General features: G+C 36.2%; 1 protein-coding gene across 1 annotated transcript in view; it reads right to left on the bottom strand.

The window, feature by feature from the left end:
- The window catches only part of LOC105211383 (hemicentin-1), a 454397-nt gene that overhangs the window by 259575 nt on the left and 170940 nt on the right, over positions 1–23882 (bottom strand). Inside the window, exon 4 of the mRNA XM_054226373.1 lies at positions 283–330. The gene's annotated coding sequence lies outside the window, so the exon portion shown is untranslated. The remainder of the gene's footprint in view (positions 1–282; positions 331–23882) is intronic.

Genomic DNA, 23882 nt, shown 5'->3' with positions numbered 1-23882 from the left:
AACACTTTTGGCCGATATTCGAAACGATTGCCGCTTGGCTGTCTACGTAGTCGCTAACTCTAGAGTATCGGGTTGGTGCATTAGAGGCTAGCTCCGCAGCTTTCCCAATGGCTTGTCTACTATACTATGTACCGATCACGTGGGTATTAACAAAGATTTCTAACACCTACTTAGAATTTTTGGACATAAGTCTTTCCACGGACGACAGCTGACCAACTCAGAGTTGCATTTTAGACATCATGTTAAGGCATGTCGCTATATAAAAAAAGTTAAGTTACTTACCTTACAATCAGCAATAAGAAGATATTCTGGCACACAATTCCAAATGGGCTGCAAAAAAGAACAAAGCATGTTATTAAAGTCTTATATGTTTCTTCTATGTAAGACTTATATTTGGCCTCTTTTGGAACGTAGACATTCCGAGACTTTGTTTCTGAAAATAATGGATATGCGGGTCAATTAGATTCTTTTTCGCGAATAACTTCTTAAAATACATGCTGATCAAAAGGCTCCGATCTAAAAATTTTCTTAAATTCTGGAAACATCTTTTGATTCTTTTTGGCAACAATTAGAAAATAAACAATTTCCAAAAATTTTATTTTCCGCTTATTCAAGGCCGTTCATAGCGAATTGAGCTATTTTTGTTTATAACGAATTTATCGGTGTTCAATTTAACTTCGCTAATTACAAATCAAAACGCTTCGAAAATTAGGGCTTGTGATACTAGGACTTTAACTTTAATAACTAGCGGTCAGAAACGTTTAAAAACGTTTTAACTAAGTGCTTTAACACATTACGGTGTGTCAATAAGAGTGGAAATTTTATAATCAGACAATTTATATGAGCTTGAACACATTATAGTTGAGTTATGGAGTGGAATTTCCAGTTTTTCAAGTTTGTTCTTTAAGAATCTTTGGTATTTTTAAATCAAATATTAATCAAACCCCTAAGTTCGGGGATCGATGACCCCGATCATCCCGTTATTCCATCATGTTTTGTTTTCTGAATTGGAAGAATAGATCCATTGCCAGTAGTTCATTCAGCTCATATTAGTTGGAAATGCAGAAAATGTTTTATGAAACATCCATACTCCAAAATATTTTTGTTGAATATTATCGCTATTTATTGGAGCTCAATCTAATTTCTAATTCTAATCTTAACCAATTCCAGTCTAATCTAACATAGCCTCACCTAACTTAACCAAAACGAAACAAACATGACCCAATATTCAAGATATATAAACTAGATATATATATATATTAAAGCATTTGTGATATATAGAGACCTCCCAGATCCATTGCGACGGTTATTTTGTTATCAACTCTTTTTATATATTCAATGTGAGCAAGGAGCTCTTAAAAGCTGCAGTTCAAGCACTTTTCATACACCTCAAAATTTCCGGTCCACCCTAATGTAAACATATATTATTGCCACACATCTCTGTATTTCGCCATAGCCACTTAAATGTATGCTCCATTTTTTCGCATTTCCGCTGAATTGGCGCAAATGGCCCCAATTTGTTGCCGCAGTTTGCAAAATTACAGTTTATTTCATGTTCAATATACATAAACATACAGTTAGTATGTTGTATTTGTTGTTGTTGTTTTTGCAAATGTTTTCATACAGTTGTTGCTGTTGTGTTTAGTAGTTTTGCCAGAGCAATTGAGAGTTAATTGCCACTTGCTTAGCTGCAACGTGCAACATGCAACACAACACGGCGAGTGAGTTTGGGGTTGCATGCAACACACAATCACACACACATACACATGTACATGCATGCTAATGTTTCAAATCATCACCGCCAATCCACCAACACAACCACCAATCGGCCATCAACGACATTAACAACAACTTCAGCTAAATGCGATTTGTTGCTGCCGCCATTTGCCGAACACACTTCACTTCACTTCACTTCGCCTTCACATGCGCCAATATTCGCCGTGTGAATTGCGCTCGATGTGCGGTTGACTCGATGTTTGTCTGTGTATGTGTGTTTTTGTGATTTTTTTCCTTTTCTTTGTTTGTTTGCGTGTTGTTGTGCAGCAAATGGTGGCGGTAAATGGCAGTGTTGCACTAATAGCAATGCAATTAGTTGTAAATTTTTCAAGAGCTCACACACATACAGTTGCATAGCGCGCAGCCAATTGACGAAAGCAGTAGATATTAGTTAGCTGCAACACGTCATTTGCACGTCACTGACATTGCCACATACAGACAAACATAGCAATGAACGAGTATAAATGCATAAATATATGAATGCAGTTTAGTTGAGTTGCAAAAATATTGCGAATTTATGCACTCGTAAACAAGTATATACATATGTATGTATACCGTTATGTTGGAGTGCATTTATGTTCGCACATAAAAAATATTAAGTGCTTGTTTATACAAAATATTAAAATAATACTGCACGTCCGTATGCATTATATTTGCATTTTTTATGGCGCAGTAAAGCATTTGTGCGTTAAATGTTAGCGGCAGAGAGGTGGTATCGTCTAGTATTTTAATTTCCTTCACTATTTGAATGTTACACATAACCTATATTCTGACTTAAAACAGTGTCTTCCGTGAAGTGGCAATCAAGAAGAGGTGAAACTCTTTCAGTATATAGTGGAGAGAGGCAGAGAAAACATATGTGAAAAAAATAAAAGTAATGGCAGCGACCTTGAAAAAGTTCACTGAACTAATTATTTTATGAAGAACCCTTAAAGCCTACAAATAAGGTTAAGCACATAGTGAAAAGTAGAAAAATGTATGAAAAAATAACTCAGTACTTAAGAGATATTTAAAGAGCCAGCTCATTTAGAGAAGATAAATGAAAATGAAAATTTTCTAAAATATTTATTTTCGATTAACAAATACATAATAAATATATAGTATCCAACAATTCGATACTGGTGCGGTGATTTAAATGTTCGAGGCTTTAAAAATAGGTCTTCATTTCCATCTTGAGCTTCCCATTTAATTTAGGTACCTTTTCAGAGAGCTACTTTTTGAGTTGGTGGATAAGAATTAAGGCTATGTAAAGAAGCAACAACAATAGACTCTTATTAGACAACACGGTGAACAACATCTGGGTATCCGGAGAGCGTAGAGTGAAATTAAAATATGAACAAGTTGGTCCTACGACTTGTACCCTTTACCCTTCAAACGCTGCAATTGGATGCTCGAGGAGCCTCAGGTCCTGGAACATCTGTAACACGGAGCGTACCACAAAATTTATTTGTAGTAGTGTTGCCAAAGGGTGGACTATAAAAACTTATACTTCTTGGAAAGAGAGAATTAAGCAGTATCAAAAGGGGCATTACAGGTCATTTACATCTACGAACAGAGTGTATGGTATGCACGGATGATGACGAGACTCCAGAACATAAACTTTGCTAATGCCGTTTGAGAGGAAATACTTTCCACGCCTCTCATATTCGAATTTATGTTTGAAATTGGGTAGAAAGAATGAAAAAACTTTGAAATTTCTTCAAATCGACTGACTAGTTAAACGATCTCTTATAGCCTTTTCACACAGGAGTTAATTGCTCAATTAACCGGCATTGCTCGAATAAAGCGCTGGTTTAGAGCGATTTACAATATAAAAGAAAAATCTTATTTTACTAAATTAATTTTTAATCTAATACACATCCAGTTTAAATTGGAATGCAACTCTGCGGGTTGTTGTCTACGCTGTAAATTTGGCTGTGTTTATTGATAAAATACCAATCAGTTGATGATACTTACCAACTTCTTGTGAACAGCAAAAACAAAAACGTATAAAGTAAAAATGGCAGTATCGTTAATCGAGTAGCCGACAGTGCGAAGGGCCTACACTGGTTTCTCAATTATGATCTTAATTTATTGAATTAATTTGGCTATGCGAAAATGTTATTAGGAACACAGTGATGGCTAATGTACATCACATCATCGATCGAAATATCCACTATATCATCGATTATTATTATTATTATTGTTTCTATTGTTATTGTTTTGTATAGTTTTCAATAATACCTCGATTCTGGCGCCACCTATCGGTTTTTTCTGAAGGTCGAAATGATGTACTTTGGGTATAAAGTTCGGAGACCCACAACTAGCACATGAAAAATCCCAAAAAAATAGAAAAGACATTACAACGAAGAATCTTATAAATAAAAAATTTCAATCGGCGATGATATACCTTCTCCACTATTGTATACCTTATAAGAGTGTTTGTATATCAATGCACTTTCTTGATCGATGAATTTTGGCTAAATAATGGAAATACTTACATTTAAAAGGCTAGGTATCTACGAAATTTTCTTCTTTGAAATTTTCAAAACCGTGATAGGGCAGCAGTGGAGGATGTCGCCAGAAATAAGCGACTTCATTTCTACTGGGCGCCAGGCCACAAGGCAATCGAGGGCAACGAGGTAGTGGACGAGATCCCCAAGAGAGACGTAAAACTGTCATTTGAAAGCGTGATCGACGTAGGTGAACGCATGTACCGCCTATATGATGACGTAGACAGGAACTTGGTAATAAAGTTCAAAGCGCGCTGGGAGGATCTACCGGGATGCAAAACCGCAAAAGTAATTGTAAAGCCGTACATTAGAAGTACCCACTAACACTCGATAGAAGAAAATGTAGGAATATGGTCGGCATACTCACTGGTCACAGTCTGGTGACTGCACCAGCCTTCAAGATGGGGCTGAAAGATAGCGAAGACTGTAGGAAATGTAAAGAACAAGGTACCAGAGAAAAATGGTCAAAAGAGCTTGACCTGCATTATCAAGGCAACGGCATTAGCATTTGGAGCATCACAGTACGATAATCTGGAAGAAATATCGTCACCTCAATGATGACTACTTCTCATTGACTACGTGACAGCACTTCATCAGATATCGCAAAGGACCAAAACTGGTCTAAGTGTGGCTTTCTGGCCTACCAGACTAACCTAACCGAACCTAATGTTAGTTTTTGTTGTTATTGTAGAGGTTGTTCAGATTCTGCTCGGAGAGAAAGAGCTGTTTGCTTTCTAGGTCATACTCTAAGGATGATCGGACGATCGGACGATAGAGAGTATGTGTGGTCTTTCTTCTTCCTATGTTGTTTAATATATATATCAATATCTTAGATCAATCTTTTTTGAAACGGTGAAACGAGTTCTAATTCTCTACTTGTTTATCTACTTCTATAACCTCCAAAGATTCTCAAAAAAATTAAATACCTCAGATAGGCTTCTTTCAAATGAGATTCCTTACATATTCCTTATTAGTACTCACACTCATTAGTACTTCGTCCTCAAATATAGTATACTTTTTACTTTACAAGGTTTTGATACAATTTATTATTCGTTTCTGGATTAATTAAGAGAAGAAGGAGCATCTATATTTCTTATACGTTCTATAGAACCCCGGAAGTCTACTGGAACAAACTTTCAACAAACTAACGCAAAACGCAAAACTCACAACAAACTTTACCGGATAACGGTAATAATTTATTATTAATTATACACTTTACTGCTTTGCACTTTCGCCTGCACTTTGCCACCAAACTTGTATAGTTCAATTCAAATTACCACTAAAAGAAACACAATAAAATGTGATATTTGCTGCCTCGGCGTCGACTTCGGCTACGACTATAAATACGAGTTACGCGTTAAACAGCCATGACTAATATAAGAAGGACGCAATGCAAGAAGGCAGAAGGCAGAAGGAAGAAGCTAGCGAGTGGAGAGGAGGTGAAACAACATAATTCAGAAGTCACTTTATCAGTGTGCTGCCATCCTGAAGCCATAAAAATTGGCGTAAAATGCCAAAAAGTGTTGGAGAAAATAAATTTTCGGTTACAATCAGCCAAGGCACACACTTTACAAATATATATACAGGCATATATGGAAGTGTGTGTGTGTGAGTACATAAATAAGGGCACACAATACCCACAAAGGTGGCGCATGTGTCATATGGCGGAAGGACGCGGCAAACTTATGGCATAAAACAAGCAAACAACAACAACAACACCAAGAACAATGAGCAAATTTGTAGTGCGGCAACAAAGCAATGAAACAAAAGGCAGCAAGGCGAAAGGCAAAGGAAAAATTTATAAAAAAAGAAGAAGAATAAGAAGAGGAGTGGAGTGGAGAGGCGAGGAGAACACTACAGCAAAAGTCAAGTTGAGTGGAAAATATGCACAACATTGCGCTTAGCTCGTTTTTTATTATCAATATGTTTGTTATTGTTGTTGCTGTTCGACTTTAACTCGTAAATAGAGCCGATATATGAGTGGTGTGCGCCACAAAGCCGAGCGTAACCAATCGTTTATGGTGAACGGCACACGCAGTCAATACCAAGTCACCACCCGCCCCTCCATGCCTCTCCTTAACTAAAATCGCAGCAGAAACAACTGTTGACTGGGCCAACACAGCAAGTATGTATCGTATATGGGCGAGTAAGTGAAGTTTGTGCCGTTACGTGCGAATTCGGCATCGGCAATGGATTTTCCGCATTCTTAGCAGTAAGCACAACAGCACGCAAGCGCCACTGCCACACACACTCAGTTGCCTTCTTGTGGCATTAATGTGTTCACGCGTGCATTACCTTTTAAGTACGAGTACTTAACGGTACTCCATACACACATACATATGTATTATGTATTTATAGTCGGCACCTAAAAAGTTGGAGCTCTTTGTTCTCGTTATGTTCGACTAGCTCGTAACTTTTGCTTTATTTTTATTTATTAATTTCTACTTTTTCCTTGTTGTTGTTTTATTGTTTTGCTGTTGAAGTACTATGTGCACGATTTTTGGCTCAAAAGCTGTGTGCTGTGTGCTGCAAGAATCTTATAAATTGCAGCGTAAAAGCCAATTATTGGAGTTGGGAAAATTATTATTTGCTTGGCTTTTGTTTATGTAGGTGTGTTAGTGTTGTTTTGTAATCGAAAATTAAGTGCACTTGCTGTAATCTTGCAGTAAGCGCTGTTATAGCACTATATTTACTAGAATTATTGTTGAAGTTACTAGTTGTGGAGAATTGTGTGGATGAAGTGTAATAGGAATGTGATTTGCTCACTTTTGTTGCTGTTGTTATTGTAAAAGTATTAACTGCTGTTTAATAAGACATAGTATCCACGAAGTCATAAGAATTATTATTTGGCACTAATGAAAAATTGATCCATGGCAGAATCTCTACTTGATATTATTTGAAGGATTTTCTTCATCTAGAGGTGGATCTATGTTCCATTGGGTCCTTGCAAAGATCGTTAGAACAAACTGTTTTTAAGTATTCAAAACTCCCTTACTTACTTTGCCATCATTAAACAACTCAGTACGGTCTTACCGAGCCCGGAACACGATTTTCACCTACCAAAACCTCAATTCGAAACCAATCCGATGTGAAACCTTAAACACAAAATACAAATACAACAAAGTTGCTAAGAGAGTATTATAATTTTGTTCACATAACGGTTGGTTCTAAGTCCTAAAACTAAACGAGTGAGATATAGGGTTATGCATATCAAAATGATCAGGAAGATGAGTACAGTTCAAATCCGGATGTCTGTCTGTCCGTCCGTCTTAATAAAAATTGAGATATCTTGATGAAACTTGGTACACGTATTTTTTGGCACCATAAGAAGGTTAAGTTAGAAGATGGGCGAAATAGGACCGCCGCCACGCAGACAATATGGCGATAACCAAAAACATATAAGAGCTATAACTAAGCCATAAATTAAGCTATGGACATAAAATTTAGTATGAAGGATCGCACGAGGAAGTGGGCGCGGCCCCGCCCCTTACTAAGATTTTTGTATATATCTCGTAAACCGCAACAGCTATATCAAGGAAACCTTCTAGAGTCGTTTCTTTTAGGTACTACCTTGCCAATGATATGTGATGAAAGTGGTCTATATCAGTTCATAACCACGCCATATACCATATACCAATCGACATTAGCCGACTTAAGAACTTTATAATAGAGTCCAAGCGCTTTGTCGAATTATAAGAGTATTTGCGATCCGTCAGAAGTATTTGGGTGTCACAAAGGACAGTCGAAGCTGTCTAAGTGAGACTTCTAACATAATCTACTCTAATTAAGCCCAGAAAATATCGAAAAAAGTAAAGCAATATCCAGTGTTTTCTTATCATAACTGCAATCTTAAGATACTAAATGAATTCTACAACCAACCCCCCTTTTTCTGTATCATAACTTCCTATTAGAACCATTGCTTCAATATCTCAAAACCCCACATATCTTATATAAAACCAGCATTAATAATTCGCTTAAAATCCAGCAGACATACCACTAATGAATACCAAAACACAACAGCAACAACTGAAACTTAATTCTATGCAATCTAAATTGTCTACCGCTAACCAGGTGCTCGGTGATTGATGTTATTAGAAATTAACAAATTCAAATTATTTACACTCACACACACACACAAACACATGTGCAATTTTAATGTTTAATTATAAGCTCGTTTTATGTACAGAAAGGATGTCCGTCCAGAAGAGAATGCTGGTATATATAAATATATATTATACATATATTCATATATTTATTTCTATATATAGGCATGTGTTTAAACATCGTCCGAGGTAAAACTGTCTAATATTATTTATTATTAATTATTATTTTATATACACCACAATTTCTAGAATATTATGTATATATGTATGTTTACCGTTATATGTATGTATTCTATAAATTTTTAGCATAAATATGCCTATAATGCATATTTGAAAATATCGTATTCAAATTATTTAACTATAACACTATCATATATATTCAACTATACATATACATATGTAGAAGCAAGTATATAAATTAATATGTATTTAAAGTTCTGCACTTAGCTGTCTGTTGCTCATTTGTCGCTTCTGTGGTGGCATACCAGTGATTGCAATGTAATTAGTTGGAATAAATTGCATAGAACTCATTGTTGTTATTGCTTTTATTGATACTCGTACTATACTCGCAGCCATAAACAATATGCATATTTCTCTATAGCTCCTAATTGTTATATATATATATATATATACAATGTTATATATAAAATTTACATTATAGATATGTGAGTATGCCAGAACCTCAACATAACTAATTATTGCCCGGCACATGTTAATTTGCAAATATCAGTTTCGTTATTATAAATTTCTTGCTAAATATCTACGCTCTTCCGCTTTGCCTTTTTGGTGAATGGCAACGCAGCACATGCCATGCCATGCCATGCCGTGCTATGTCAGTCGAGCTGCCGCCAGCGCCTTTTGTTCATTTTATGTAATTAGACTATGCTGTATTTTATACAGTTTATAAATCATGCACATTTTGTTTTGTATTATTATAATAACAATAAATGTTCAAACACATACAGGCCTTTACACAAGTACATGTGGAAATAAGTACATGACTAACACGTAAATAATACTGAGTTCGAATCCCAGGTGCTTAAAATAACCAACATTTTTATAGTTCCACTTTTGTTCGAGGTAATTAGGTTATATTCTCATATTATATGTAGAAAGTTTTTAAAAACGACTCACAACCTTAGCATCAGAAGAACCTATTCTAGTAGGGCGCTGCAAAATTTCGGTCCTATACCCGTCAGTTAATAATATATCATCATTAAGTAGCTCATTTAGCGCTGATACCAGGTGAAGTTCCCGTTCAGCTTTAAATTTAATTTCAATAAAGCGGTTGCAAAGTGCCAAAATAAGCGATTTCATGCATTTTCGAGAATTAACCATTTCGCTGCAATCATCACAATTGCTTAGTATTTTCACTGTCACAATCGTGGTTACATATATGTATTTACAAGTAATTTAGTTTAAATTAGTTAAATTAAAGAGTGCTTTAAGATATAAATTGATGCCTCAGAGGTTATATCAAATTACGAATTTAGACAACTTTCTCTCGAAGGATTGCTTCTTATGCTTCTTTAAATCATCATAACACCTCGCAAATGTGATTTTGTAGCGATTTTTCGTGTGCTTGAAAAAGGACTGAACTTGAGGATTCTCTTTATTTTTGGAAGTAGGAAAAATTCTTTCGGAGCAGCCTTGTCTGGCTATTATAAAGGCTGAGACATCGTTATAGTACTGTTTCTATCCTAGAATTCACGAACAAGTAACGAAGCACTATTCTTAGCTAAAAATTGTATTATACTTCAGCGGAATATATGTATATCAACAGAATAAAAAATAAAACAAGATTTACATGAATTTAAAAAATTTAATTTTAACAAGTAGGGAAAGGCTAAGTTCGGATGCAACCGAACACTTTATACTCTAGCAATTTATTGCTATATTTTTATTATGATAACACACAAGTTGACCCATAGATTCGGCATAAAGTCCAATAGAATAATGAAAATCCTCATAAATAGTATATGGGGACTGAGGTAATTCCTGAACCGATATCACTCATTTTCACCACCAAGGTACACTATATCCAAGAATATATGCTACCTTAATTTTGATAAGATAACTCACATATGAACGTATTTTTCGTATTTTTGAAAATCCTATAAATAGGCATATGAGAGCTAGAGACACGCTATTAGAAGAAAACGGTTTCCTCTCATTAAATTAAGATATCTGAGAGCTTTACCGATATTTTCGGTAAAAAATTACCATAAGGCACTGAGTTCTTCATATTCGATATCCGGGGCATTGAAAAGTTATAGTCCGATTTCAACAATTTTTTCACAAGTGATGCCACAGATCATATACAGCATTTGTGTAAAGTTTTATTTCGCTATCTTTGTTGGTTCCTTATGTATTTATTATAAAGTGAAGGAATAAGATGGAATTCAAAATTGAGTTATATGGGAAGTTGTCGTGGTTGTGAACCGATTTCATCCATTTTCCACAGGTGCCATCAGGGTGTCAAGAAAATATTATATACCGGATTTCATTCGAACCGGTCGAGTAGTTCCTGAGACATGGTTTTTGAACCATAAGTAAGCGACACCACGCCCATTTTCTATTTTGTAAAAACATCTGAGTGCAGCTTCTTTCTCCTATTTCTTCTGTAAATTTTAGTGTTTCTAACGTTTTCGTTAGTGAGTTAACGTATTTTTAGGAATTTTGAACCTAGCATTTGTATGGGAGGTGGGCGTGGTTATTATCCGATTTCAACTATTTTTATGGTGTTTGGTGAGGTACGTAAAGGAACCAACTGCAGAAAGTTTTGTTTATATAGCTTAATTGGTTTGCGATATATTTACAAAAATCTGGGGGCGGGACCACGCCCACTTCCCCCAAAAAATTACAAATAAACATCTTTCGCTTCGACCAGTTTTTAGTTGAAAGTCTACTAAGTTTATTCACCCTCGTTCTTTGAGTTTTAAGACTCAAGATCAAATAAAAAACCATCACAATAGGTTGGTTTTCCTTAAAATTTCTTAAAATAACTTGGATTGAAGATGCTGTAATCTAATACAACTAGATAAAGACAGAACAATAATATGGAATTAACAAATAGAAATGAAATTTTAAGGCCTAAATTAAAACTAAAGACCATAACTATGTTTTGGGTAGCGCTTGAGAAAGAGTTTTTGTTTGGTTAGATTATTGGTAAGTCATCTTGACTTTCATTAAAAATGTATTAGGAAAGTGGAGAAGAGTACGAGACTTCAGACTTTGATTGCGAATAATTCTTTCAAACAGAACTATCACAGTCCTCATATAGTCAAATCGACATTTTAGCGTCGGTACTTAATTAATGAAGCTTTCAAGCTAACCTTAGCTTCAATATCTTATTTAAGTGAATTTAGATTTAGATATTTTCACAAGAAAACCTCTTACTGTATGTAAATTATACCAGGCTCCCTCTTTTCGCTGAAACATGAGGTTGACGAAACGAACGCACAACTGGTATAAATCAGAATTTATACCCTTTTATAAGAGGGCTAAGCTCAAACATAGGAAGCAGAGAGAAAGAGAATGTGTGTGAGACAGAGCGGGAATGTCAATTATATCCACGTGGGGCATGTTTGATATATGAACCTACTGATATAATATATATTTTGTTTAATAGGAATACTTCCCTCCCACATTAATAAAGCATCCGATAGCTGCCAATCTGCATATGAGCGCACTTTGACACATTACCAATGCATAGAAACACGCAAAATTCGCGAGAATTACAACAACACAAATGATTGTGATAAATTAATAGTATAACGGATTTTCTATTCAACCAATGAAAGCCACAAAATGTGAAAATGCGCTTTATTGAGCACCTGTTCGCAGCTGAATGCAATTCAAAAATGTCATTAACATGCAGATGTATAAACATAGATGGATGTGGGTATATATATAAAGGCTATGTAGACACTTGTATATACTTAAATGTACATATAAACTAATTTCTATGAGCGAAGCTAGTATATGATTATTTCTACACTTATCTGTATATGAGGGCATTCTAGCTCATTTCTATGTATGTATAAGTGGGTATCTGTGTGTGTGTGTGTATTTGAGGCTGTTTACCAGCCTGCTTGCATTGACAAAATTATTGCAGCATATTTAATGAATTTCCAATAATGCCGCTATACACTCTATAAGTAATCTATTACGCACACACACGAACCAACACCTGCCATACACGCACACAAATGCAGTTGGCCTCATCAGGAGTCACGTGAATCGCGCGTTGACAAAATAATTTCGTGAGTTTATAAATATTTAAATATTTGCTGAATATGCAAGAGCCGAAATTAGTTGGATAAAATTAAATTTCGGCAAATATTTTCAGCGCTCCGGGCAATATTGACTGAAGCGCATTACTTATTAGCTCACATGAGTATCTGTGTATGTGTGCGTGCATGTAAGTGTGTTTGAAAATACCGCTTGTGTGATTGAAAATCCGGCAACAGCGCATATATTCGCCTGTGAATTAATGCACGGGACAGCTGGCTGGCGCAACAATTTAATGTATTAGAATTTTATACGCGCTGCCCGGAAAAGCGCTGGAAAAGCTTTGCATTCCGTTCAAAGGCTTGCAATTAGTTAATTAATACTTAATCCATTCTCATTGATGCCATCGCAATTCGTTCGTTATTCGATTAAGAGCTTTTGCATAAAGCCGAAATGCAGCTTGTGTATTTATAAAAAGCGCTTTTGTTGAAAAATGTCAAATGCATTTATTAATACAATAATGTTTATTATTATTGTTATTGTTGTAATTGGTTTTTAAGTAGGGGATTTAATACATTTTGGGTTTAAAATAATTTTAATCAATTTATTTTGTTTAGAAATCCTCATGAATAATATATTTAGTGAAATTGTTTGGGCGCCTGAAAGTAGGCAATGAGCTTTGATCTTCGTTAGAAAGCTATCAAGTGGTTATTGTCTGATGTCATGCAGCTAATAGGAACTCTTGAGACTTAAACTGGAACACCGCATTTGTATAAATCAATAAAACTCACATTCCTTGTGTCGAACCATATTAAGATTTTGCTAGATGTCAAACTCCGAAGTGATACTGAAGAAAAATATAACTGCCAAGCCATCGAAATCAATAAAAATTTCAGTTCAGAGGGAAGGAGCAGAAGTCTTCTGTAAGGAGCTCGACATCAAGGACAGCTTTTGACCGCCTTTTTCAAGCGGAAGTGGCTGCCACCAGAAGTGCCACCTCTGTTAGAGAGGCGAGCATTCATTCGGATAGCAGAGCGACAATACTGGCCATGCGCTGGCTGCCAGTTCGCTCAAAGCTAGTCAATGAATGCTTGACCCCACTATCAATAGCATCTAGCTAGATAAGACTCTTTTGAGTTCTAGGCCAAAGCGGTATCGCTGGGAACTGCAGAGTCAATGAGCTTACGCGCAAAGACATTCTAACTGCAATCTCATCAGATTGGAAATAAGTAGATGCCGCACTATCCACATGTATCTTTACACTGGATCAGTGGTAGTCGAATGAACACGGTAGGCATTGGACCACTACCTGTGCGACTGTGAGATCGCAGGAGATCTACTGAGCTATTTGCTCTTAGAAAAATTCAGCTCATAATTTTTGCGGGATGCAATGGTGACTTATGAGGTACGTGTTCATTGCTGCCTGACCATTGAGCCTCATCACTGAAGATGTTTTTTGGATGAAAATCCAAATAATTTTCAAGTTGTTGGTTGATGGTCAAGCGGCTTCAGTTCTTGCCTCAATTTGATCTTGTAAGGATGTAGGCCAAGATCTTTTCGCAAAATTCGCCACAACGACGCCACAGAGATGCCCAAACGCTTCTTCTTCAAATTCTCAATATTCTCGATACTACGGGCACTTGTTTATCTCACTGGCCCGAGAACACTTTGTACTGTACCTGTGGATTCGAATTTTTTCACTAGACGCTGAATTGTGTTGATCAGGCCGATTATGACTACTATAAGTTGGACGTGGCGCTCTTAAAGTTGAGACCACTGACTACGACTGTAGTAAGTTTTATTGATTTCAACTCGTTGTTGAATCGTATATCTTTCCGTGATGAAATTGCAAACCTTACTAAAGAGAAATGTCAAAAAAGCGGAAAAAATATGGCGTCATTTGCTGTCCCTATCGGTCTACTTTTGTAGCGCCCTTTTGCCCCGTTATTACCATATTAAATGCTTACCAGTTTGTCAGCTACATTTCTACATCCAATTTCGTTGTTGTCTTTCGAGAAATCATGGGATCAACAAGTTTGAAACTGTCTTCTCAATAATTATTGATTTTAAGCGTAGGATTCTTATGTCGTAAAAATCTCCGGACCTTAAAACTGACTCTAAAGAATCGACTGCTATCAGAAAACAAAACGTTTATCTGTAAGCAATCGGATTCCCTTCGCATTTGTCATTTAGTTAGTAGTGGCTTTAAATACCGATCGAAGTAGTATCCAAGTATATTTATATAAAGTTTTCGATTATTTCATCACATTTCTAATGTAAGGTGTGTGCCTGTGCTAAGAGTGTTAAAAGAACGCCTGAATATATGCTTTAATTTCTTCTTCCTGCTTTTCATATGTTTAAATCGTCCACAATTTCAAATGTGAAATGGTTGTATATTTATGACAAATTATATATTGCTTTCTCAAGCTGAAGAGTGCTCAAAATTTAAACAATATCTGTAAGTGTATATAGCATAAGTAACACACAATGAAATATTACATCCGTAAACATACTAAACACTAGCTAGAATAACTGCATAAATCTTCAAACAATAATTTCACATATAAATATGCATTTATGCACCGTTATATTTGCTTAAGCTATGCAACTCAATAATATTTTCATAGAAAATATTGCTTACGCTTAGAGGTTATTACAAGCATACACGGAGTATATATGTCTATATCGCATGCTGCACTTAAAATTACATGCTTACACAGCTATAAACATATAAATAAATACACATGTAGGATAGAACACAAATTACTCTCCAGTGTATATACATATGTATGTCTGTATGTATTAATGCTTAAGTTGTAGCTAACGGTCAATGGGGACCAATAAAACACTCAAATCTCGACCAAACTAAATCGCTGATTAATTTAGCTCCGCTGAGAAGTAAATAGAGGTAGATAAATACACAACGGTAATAACAATAATAAACTTACATGCTCACACACACACAGTGTTGCATGGAAATATGCAAATATGATTATCGGTAAATACAGATGAGCATATTTTAATATGCAGGCGATGTAAATACACCCCCTCCCCTGGGCCTGTGCATTTGCGTTTTGTTTTCACTGATTTTATTTAGTTCAGATATTTATAACAAATTAGCCTCCGCCCGCCTCGCTTTTGCATTTGCTGTTGCGTGTTTTGTTGTACAAACATAACGGCAATTTGAATTTGACAGCATTGTTACCGTTGTTGCCACAACTTCCGGTGTTATGCTGCTGTCCTACCTGTGTAATAGCAAAACCGCAAAATTTGGCATTATTTTGCGGGCGAGCGCAAAGCAATAGATGCCACATATAACGGCGTTTGTGTGTGTGTGTGTGTTTGTTAGTACCCGCAGCAGTCGTAAAAACCAAGTCGGAAACAATAACAACTACAACAACAAATACACGATTTTTTGTATGTAATCGCAGTGTTGTTGTTGCTAATACGTGTGTGGTGCACCAAATCCGCTTGTTGGTCGAACATCTCACACATGCCTTGGGTTATGGAGAGCACAATGTACATAAATGCGCAGAACTATAATACTATGTACCTATATACTGTACATATTTACATGACATAGAATCAAAATATTGTCCATAAACGGTATATGCGGTACCTTGCAGAATTTCGTGGAACTGGTTTGATTTTTACTAGTTTGGAACTAATACCGTTTCCGTACGTTTTCCATAAATGGTGGTTCTATGGATTCTCAAACGGGTGTATTCTATTTAACCTTTAGTTTATAGTCAAAAATTTTAGATAATATAAGGAAAGAGAGGTCCAAATACTCAGCTCGTAAACCTCAAAATCTTACTGAAATGACAATTTTCTTGAATAAACTCCACAGCAATAAATGTATAAAACACCACAATCAGTTGCACTTTTTGATCCCTCATTAGTGAAAATCGAGAGTTCATTCTCAGATGTTTCCCGCGGCCTTCAGTTATTATTTCAAATTCAAAAATAGTATAATTAAACAGAGAGTAAATTTTTTGATGGCTAGAGCAAAGCTCTGACCCGCATCTCACGGCTAACAATAGCTCCAATATTTAATGAGAACACCGAGAGTTCCATTGAGACCGCACAGATCGAATTCAGGCTGGACTTTTTTAATTATAGCGCGTCGCCAATTTACATAAAGCCCCAGCAGTCAACAGTAAATTAAAACTTTCCTTTTTAAATTAGATCTTCAGTTTAGGTCTGCCTAATATATAAGGATCCTAAGATCTTATCACTTATCTTAGAAACGGTGCTTCAAAACTACATTATCTTCGATGAAACTATGGGCGGAAAAGATCCTGGATGGATCTAAAACTGAAGAGATTCAAGACCGCAATTATTTTATTCACATTAGGTGAAAAGAGACGTCAGTCGCCAGTTGTCAAAACTGCTTGGAGTAAAGCGAAGAAAAATCATCAAAGAGCTTTCAACTTCAAAGTCCAGCAATCGGCAGACTAAGTTAAAATGCTTCGGTAGGCACATTTTCGGCGAACCCAGCTAAGTGACTGGAATCGACATTATCCGACTTAAGAACTTTCTAATAGCGTCCTAGTGCTTCGACAAATCATTAGGGTCTTGGCGATCCTTTAGGAGTATTTGGGTGTCTCAAAGAACAGTCGAAGCGGTCTAAGTGAGGCTCTCTGCAGTTGCGGCGATCTATCTCTCGACCTAATCTAACCTAACCTGGGTGGGAAGATGGGGAAAATCTAACCTAATCTAAACATTCCCGGACCTTACTGAATTGACTTAAATTTTTAAGATATTTGTGAGAAGAGAAAACAAAAATCGGCTTTACAGAGCATCCAACTCGATACAAATACTTGACTGGACATAACTTTTCCGTCATAATTTGGTTCCATTATAGTTTGAAACCTGCGTGAACGGATGGTCTGCGATCTTGAGGTATCCAATATTCTTTTTGGTATAAGGCTATATACTCTATATACTCTCAAGACCAAGCTCCAAATGCAGTCCTGAATTAAGAGATTGTTACCGAGAAAGGTAACAAATGGCAAAAATCCCCCGCTGAACCCTCATCGAGGTTGCCGAAAATGGAAATAGATATCACAGTGCCACGACTGTAACAGGAACGGGCTAGAACAGTCCGACTTGCTGTAGTCGGGGGGTCTAGCTAAGGTCTGGCCTTATCGCTGAGTGTTCGTTGTTCTTCAATAGCACAGCATTCAACGATGAGGTCTTACCACGGTTGGAGGTACTTTGTAGGACATTGTAGTGTAAGGGGATTCAGGAAATGGGCCTCCTAAAGGCCTATACAAAGGACCTACCGAGAAAGGTACAAGAAGCACACGTTTTGCTTAATAATTTGGTTAGAGAAAATTTTCAAAACCAGTTATGACCAAAAACTAATAAGAAAGTAATAAAGCAGACAACAACTCCTAACTAACTCAACTACTAACAGGTTATGTACATTTGCATACATACAAACATCTCTGGCATAACTACAACTTTATACGAATATAAAGCTGACCGTGTGTTAAAGTGTGCTTCCACAAGCATTTTTATAAAGCTCAGGGGACCACAGAGTACACAACAGCACCAAAGAGCAAACACATGCAATGATAGCACAGGACTTACATACAAACCATACACACCTCTATACATACATATATCTACCTCCATAAGTATATACATATAAGCGGATGGACGGGGCCACCTTAAATGCCGGATAATCCTTAGCAAGCAAACACACACACATGCACCAACAACTATCCAACTCGCCACTGCCAAGTGCAATGCTAAATTTTGTGGTTTCATTTACCGGCAATGCTATTATGCGGTGTTACATAAATATACTCGCTCATAAACGAACATGTGTGTATATGTATCCGTGTGTGTGTGTGTGTGTGCTTGTGCTACTCAACAGAGAGTCCATCATTTAAAATGTTTAAGCTTAAATCATTTTTAAAAATACCGAGCATTTAACTTGCCACAAATCAGTTTGCACAACTTCTAAGCTACTTAAGAAGCAAATATGAGTGTGTATTGGTGATTACATTCATTTTGAGTGTGAGTATGAGTGTTTGTTTGTGTTGGTAATGTAAAGCGCTTGATTTGAACAATTTGCTATTTATCTACTTATCGACTTTACTACTAGTAAATTGTGGTGAAGTAAGTGTTTATGTAGACTAAGATGTATACTAATATATATTGTTGTTGTTGTTGTTGTAGTCATGTAAAAAATTTGTAATACTCATTTTAGTATTTTGTAAAGTTCTTAGTTTGTATGAAGTCTTTGAAGTAAAAACAAAGTAAGACAAGAAGTACATTTAAGGCTTCAAGTTCGTATCTCATGAATTGTGGTTGATTCAGTTCTTCTCCTCTTACTGTAGTTTAAAAAGAATACAGTTCTGTAGTGTGACTGTCTCCATAAAAGTCTAGTCAATGTCATCGGAATGGCGCCGGGTTTTTATCTGACCAAAGACTCGCAACTCAGCAACATACCTCTAAATCATTAAGAGAATCCTTTGTGACATTACAACAACAATGTTATATAGGACAAAAGCAGTCGTCCCATTGTAGACTATGTAAAAAATTAGATGAAGATGAATGAAAGAGCTAGGTTTCCAAATGTCTGCTCTTGGATGATTGGTTGACAGGGACTCCAAAGAGAGCCTGACCACAAGCGGCCGCTCTTAGGCCCATTGTGCTCCCTTAAAAAGCGTCACCTAGACAACTCGTTCGATTCGTCGGAATTTCAAAATTTTTTTTCCATCCCAGTTGCCCAAATTCGCTTATGCTGGTGTATTGGGAGCCATGGAAACTATCATTTTTTAACCGACCGAAGACTGGGCATTTGCAAAGAAAATTTTTTAGCGTCGCATCATCTCGGATGGCATTATACCAACAACAAAATAAAAAACAATTTCAAAATATACTCAGCCGTTTTCCAAAATACATCTGACCGAAAATGAAGCAAAGACCCTGAGGCCATTGTTAAGTATCCAACGACGTGTACTCGTTATATCATCCAAGACCGTATGAGAGACTTGGAATACAGAGCCTAAGTGTAGTTACTTTTGTTGTTGTAATGGTTATCGAGACCCCGGTTTGAAAGCAAGTTGGTTAGGCATTATCATCGATGTTATCCAATCGATCGGCTAGAAGGTACATATATAGGATGGATATACCGAAGTGAAACCGGATTCTATACGGCTAAGTGTTGTTCTTCTTCTTAGTTCAGGTCGATATTCTCTGGTCTCTGGTTTTTTCCGGATATAGGCTGTTAACTTTGTTCAGATCGATAAGTTCTAAGTCTATGTTAGTTATAACTCCTTTAAACTTCTAGCATTAAGGCCTTCAGATGTTCTGTCGTCTAGTTGAAGTTAAGTCTGGTTTCTTCTCCGAAATAATCTTTCTATTACTTCTTCGCTTATTGGATAATACTATTGAACTAATGAAATATCTCTCACTCTGTGACTAATTTCCACACATAATCACAAAAACAAATTAAATATTTAAGAATATGTAATTCTCCACTACAAACTTCACCAAAAGCAAAGACAAAACCTCGTGTCTTCAAATTCATGTGTGCAACAACAATTTCGTGTGGTTCTTTGCACAGTTAATAAATTCTTGTGAACTGCGTTCGTGAACTCGCTACGCACAAAAACAAAAAAAAAAAAAAAACAAAAACAAGCCAAAATGATTAGATGATAAATGAACACACACTCTTTTAGCGGGGCACTTGAGGAGCGTTGATGAGTTGTGGAAGATGTTTTGTGTGCGAACTTTTGCCTTTGCTGCGGTCCCGCTGGCTTTACGGTGTTTTGCCACAAGCACACACACACTCAGACACTCATATATGTGTGTGTGTGTTTGTACATAAGTAAGTGTAATATAAATACCGTTAGTTTCTCTCAGCGCCTCTTCACCTGCCTTTCAGTCTGGTGTCTTCAGCTATCTCTTCAGCGGTACAGTTGGCGCTTTCCTTCGTTTTTTGTTGTTGCTATTGCACGTTTCGCTGAAATAAAATATTTCTACATTGCTTCATTCATTCGTTCAGTCATTCGCCGGTCGCAAATAGCGTGTTTATGCGCTGACTGCTGGAAGTTTGCTCATTAGAAATTGCGTTTTGCGTTGCAGCACGGTTGAAGGGCGTTTGATCGACTGCACTATGTTGCAGATGTATGTGTGGCATGCACGCTGTTTCCTTTGCGCTCTTAGGTATATTCTCATATGTATTAGTGAGTGTATGTATGTATGTGCGTGCATATAAGTAGGTATGTACGTGCTAAAGTTTATTGCTGATTAATTAACTTGTTGTTGTATTTCATTCTTCTTTTCCTCTGTGTATTTGACTCACACAACTCTTTGTTGCTGCGCCATTTCGTGCATTAATTGAAAAAGTTTTGTTGCAACAACACCAAAAAAAAGTTCGAATTTTTACTGGGTCCATGTACGTAGCTGGCAGCGGCAGACCTAGTGGCGCCTCTAGAAGCCTATCATTGGTGAAGTTGATATGTGGCAGCATGCGTAAGTGGCGTTAAATATACATATAGTATTATGTAACCAGTGATAAATTTTACTATATCCGGTGTGGTGAGGTACTAGTGCATTTTTTGGTCAAACAAAATGTACGGAAATAAGTTTTTCAGAAAATTTTCAAATTCAACAAAAAAGATTACTTGCTCAAAATTCAATTTTTTGAATATTTTTTGAGTTGATCTTTATTAAATAATGATGAAGTACTCTTACCCCAGTCCTCATTCATAATTCTGCTCATTACTTAACTGAAAACATCGAAAAATATGAATTGTTGCCTACATCCAGGCGCATCGTCTTAACTTATCAAAGGCGTACACCCAAAGCGGGAGTAGTCACTTATTAATAGTTTTTTTTTACGGAAATAACAAATTAAGGCATAAACACAACCGGAATCGTGAAAACTAGTCAACTTCTGGTTGCATCCAAACTACTCTAGCATTTAATAAAACGTAATGTATGTATCCCTGCATTCAGTAGTTGAACTGTAATTGCAGAGGAAAATTGTTATTTCGCTCATTTTTGTTTTAGTTTACGAACCCTTGCTTGGTGGATTTACAAAATTCAAAAACATTGCAATATTGCATTGAAGAAACTTTGATCTACTTCACATTGAAAATCCTTGGTTTAGTTCAATGACATTGCATGAGGATACATTTAAGCAAGTAAATATTTATATATCTACTAATATTATAAATGCGAATGTAAGTTTGTTTGTTACGCTTTCACGCAAAAACTACTGAACCGATCATCATGAAACTTTGTACATATACTCTTGAAGGTACTAGAAGCAACATAGGGTACTTTATATTAATAAAAATTTTTTTACGAAAGATAAAACAATTGTTTGTCAAAAAATTTATTTTTTCCTCGACGAGACAATATGGATGATTTTGAGAATGAAATTGCACGAGAGCTAGATTATGATTTCATAGCACTGCGACATCAAGTGACAGAATTAGTTCCTCAATTACTTCCAGAGCAAAATCATGTATTCCATCAAGTTTTACGTAAAATAGACTCCGGTAGTGGTGGACTCTTCTTTCTCGATGCACCAGGAGAAACTGGAAAAACGTTTTTACTAAACTTATTATTAATGTCCGTCAGAAAAGACCAAAAAATAGCAGTTGCCGTAGCTTCGTCAGGTATTGCCGCGACGATATTAAACGGCGGTCGTACGCACATTCCGTTTTAAAATTACCATTGAATTTGGCACAGGAAGATTCGCCAATCTGTAATTTTAGTAAAAATAGTTCACGAGGTAGAATGCTGCGAGAATGCAAGCTTTTAGTGTGGGATGAAAGTACAATGTCTCACAAAAAGGCTATAGAAGCTTTAAACCATGGTGGTTTTATTGGCTGGTGATTTCCGTCAAACCCTCCCAGTGATTCAGAGGGGGACACCAGCAGATGAAATTCAAGCGTGCCTTAAATCGTCAAGCTTATGGTCGACAGTTGAAAAACTCCGCCTGTAAACGAATATGAGGGTGCATTTTCATAATGACGTGGATTCAGGACTTTACGCAGAAATGTTGTTGAAAATTGGTGATGGTTGTTTAGACGTTGGAGCTGAAGGCTACATATCACTGTCAAGAGAATTTTGTAATTTAGTAAAAAGTGATGTGGATCTCATTGCTAATGTTTTTAAGGAATTAAAACAAAATTTGTGTGGTGATCAGTGGTTGTGTGCAAGAGCAATATTAGCACCAAGAAATGAAATCGTTAATAGGATCAACACTGACATTTTAAACGAGGTTCAGGGAGAAATGAAGGAATATTTGTCAATGGATACAATTATGGATACGGAACTAAGTACTTCACATCCTGTGGAGTTTTTAAATTCACTTGAACTATCGGGTGTACCGTCACATAAACTTCAATTGAAACTAAATGTACCAGTAATGCTTATGCGAAATCTAGATGCTCCTAGGCTATGTAATGGAACAAAGCTTCGGATAACAAAATTGGGACAAAACATACTTGGTGCTACTATTTTAACAGGTGTCGGTAAAGGAAATAGTGTTATAATACCTCGGATACCAATTATTCCCACTGACTTTCCATTCCAATTTAAAAGGATTCAGTTTCCCGTCAAGCTTAGCTTTGCTGTTACTATAAACAAGGCACAAGGACAAACATTACAGGTAGCAGGAGTGCATTTAGAAAACCCATGCTTCTCTCATGGTCAGATTTATGTAGCCTGTTCACGTGTATCCAATGCCAGGAATTTACACAAATTGGCACGCGACAGGAAAACTTATAACATTGTCTAAAAAAATATCTTAAATTAATACTTTGTATTTTATTTTTTTAAATTGTTAGAATTCAGAATTATTTATTTGTGTGACGGTGAAATATATTTTAACATTTGTTGTTGCATTTCAATAAGCATATATTAAAGTGTTGAAACTTCTGTCTGTAGTAATTTTTAAAAATTGTTGATCTCAGCCAAACAATCAAATTTAGTTATCATATTGACTCATTTCTATTATTATACCCTTACCCTTTATCTCTCATACTTATTTAATGACTCCACTGCAGGCGAACCCGCGGGTAAAAAGCTAGTATGTACATGTAAGTAAGGAAACATAGATGCCAATAATGTTAAAAATCATTTCACAGGGGAAATGATTAATATGAACTGGCGAAAATTAATGAAATTGAAGGATGCGATTTAAATTTTTTCTACAAAAATAGACAACTGAAACACAGTCCAATAAAATTTTATATAATTAAATATCCACAAAGAGGACAAAAATATATCTGGAGCAAAA

The sequence above is a fragment of the Zeugodacus cucurbitae genome, chromosome 2, assembly GCF_028554725.1.
Source record: "Zeugodacus cucurbitae isolate PBARC_wt_2022May chromosome 2, idZeuCucr1.2, whole genome shotgun sequence".
NCBI classification, from domain to species: Eukaryota; Metazoa; Arthropoda; class Insecta; order Diptera; family Tephritidae; genus Zeugodacus; species Zeugodacus cucurbitae.
The sequence above is the reverse complement of the archived record's forward strand: the minus strand, read 5'-3'. Positions and strand labels throughout refer to the sequence as shown.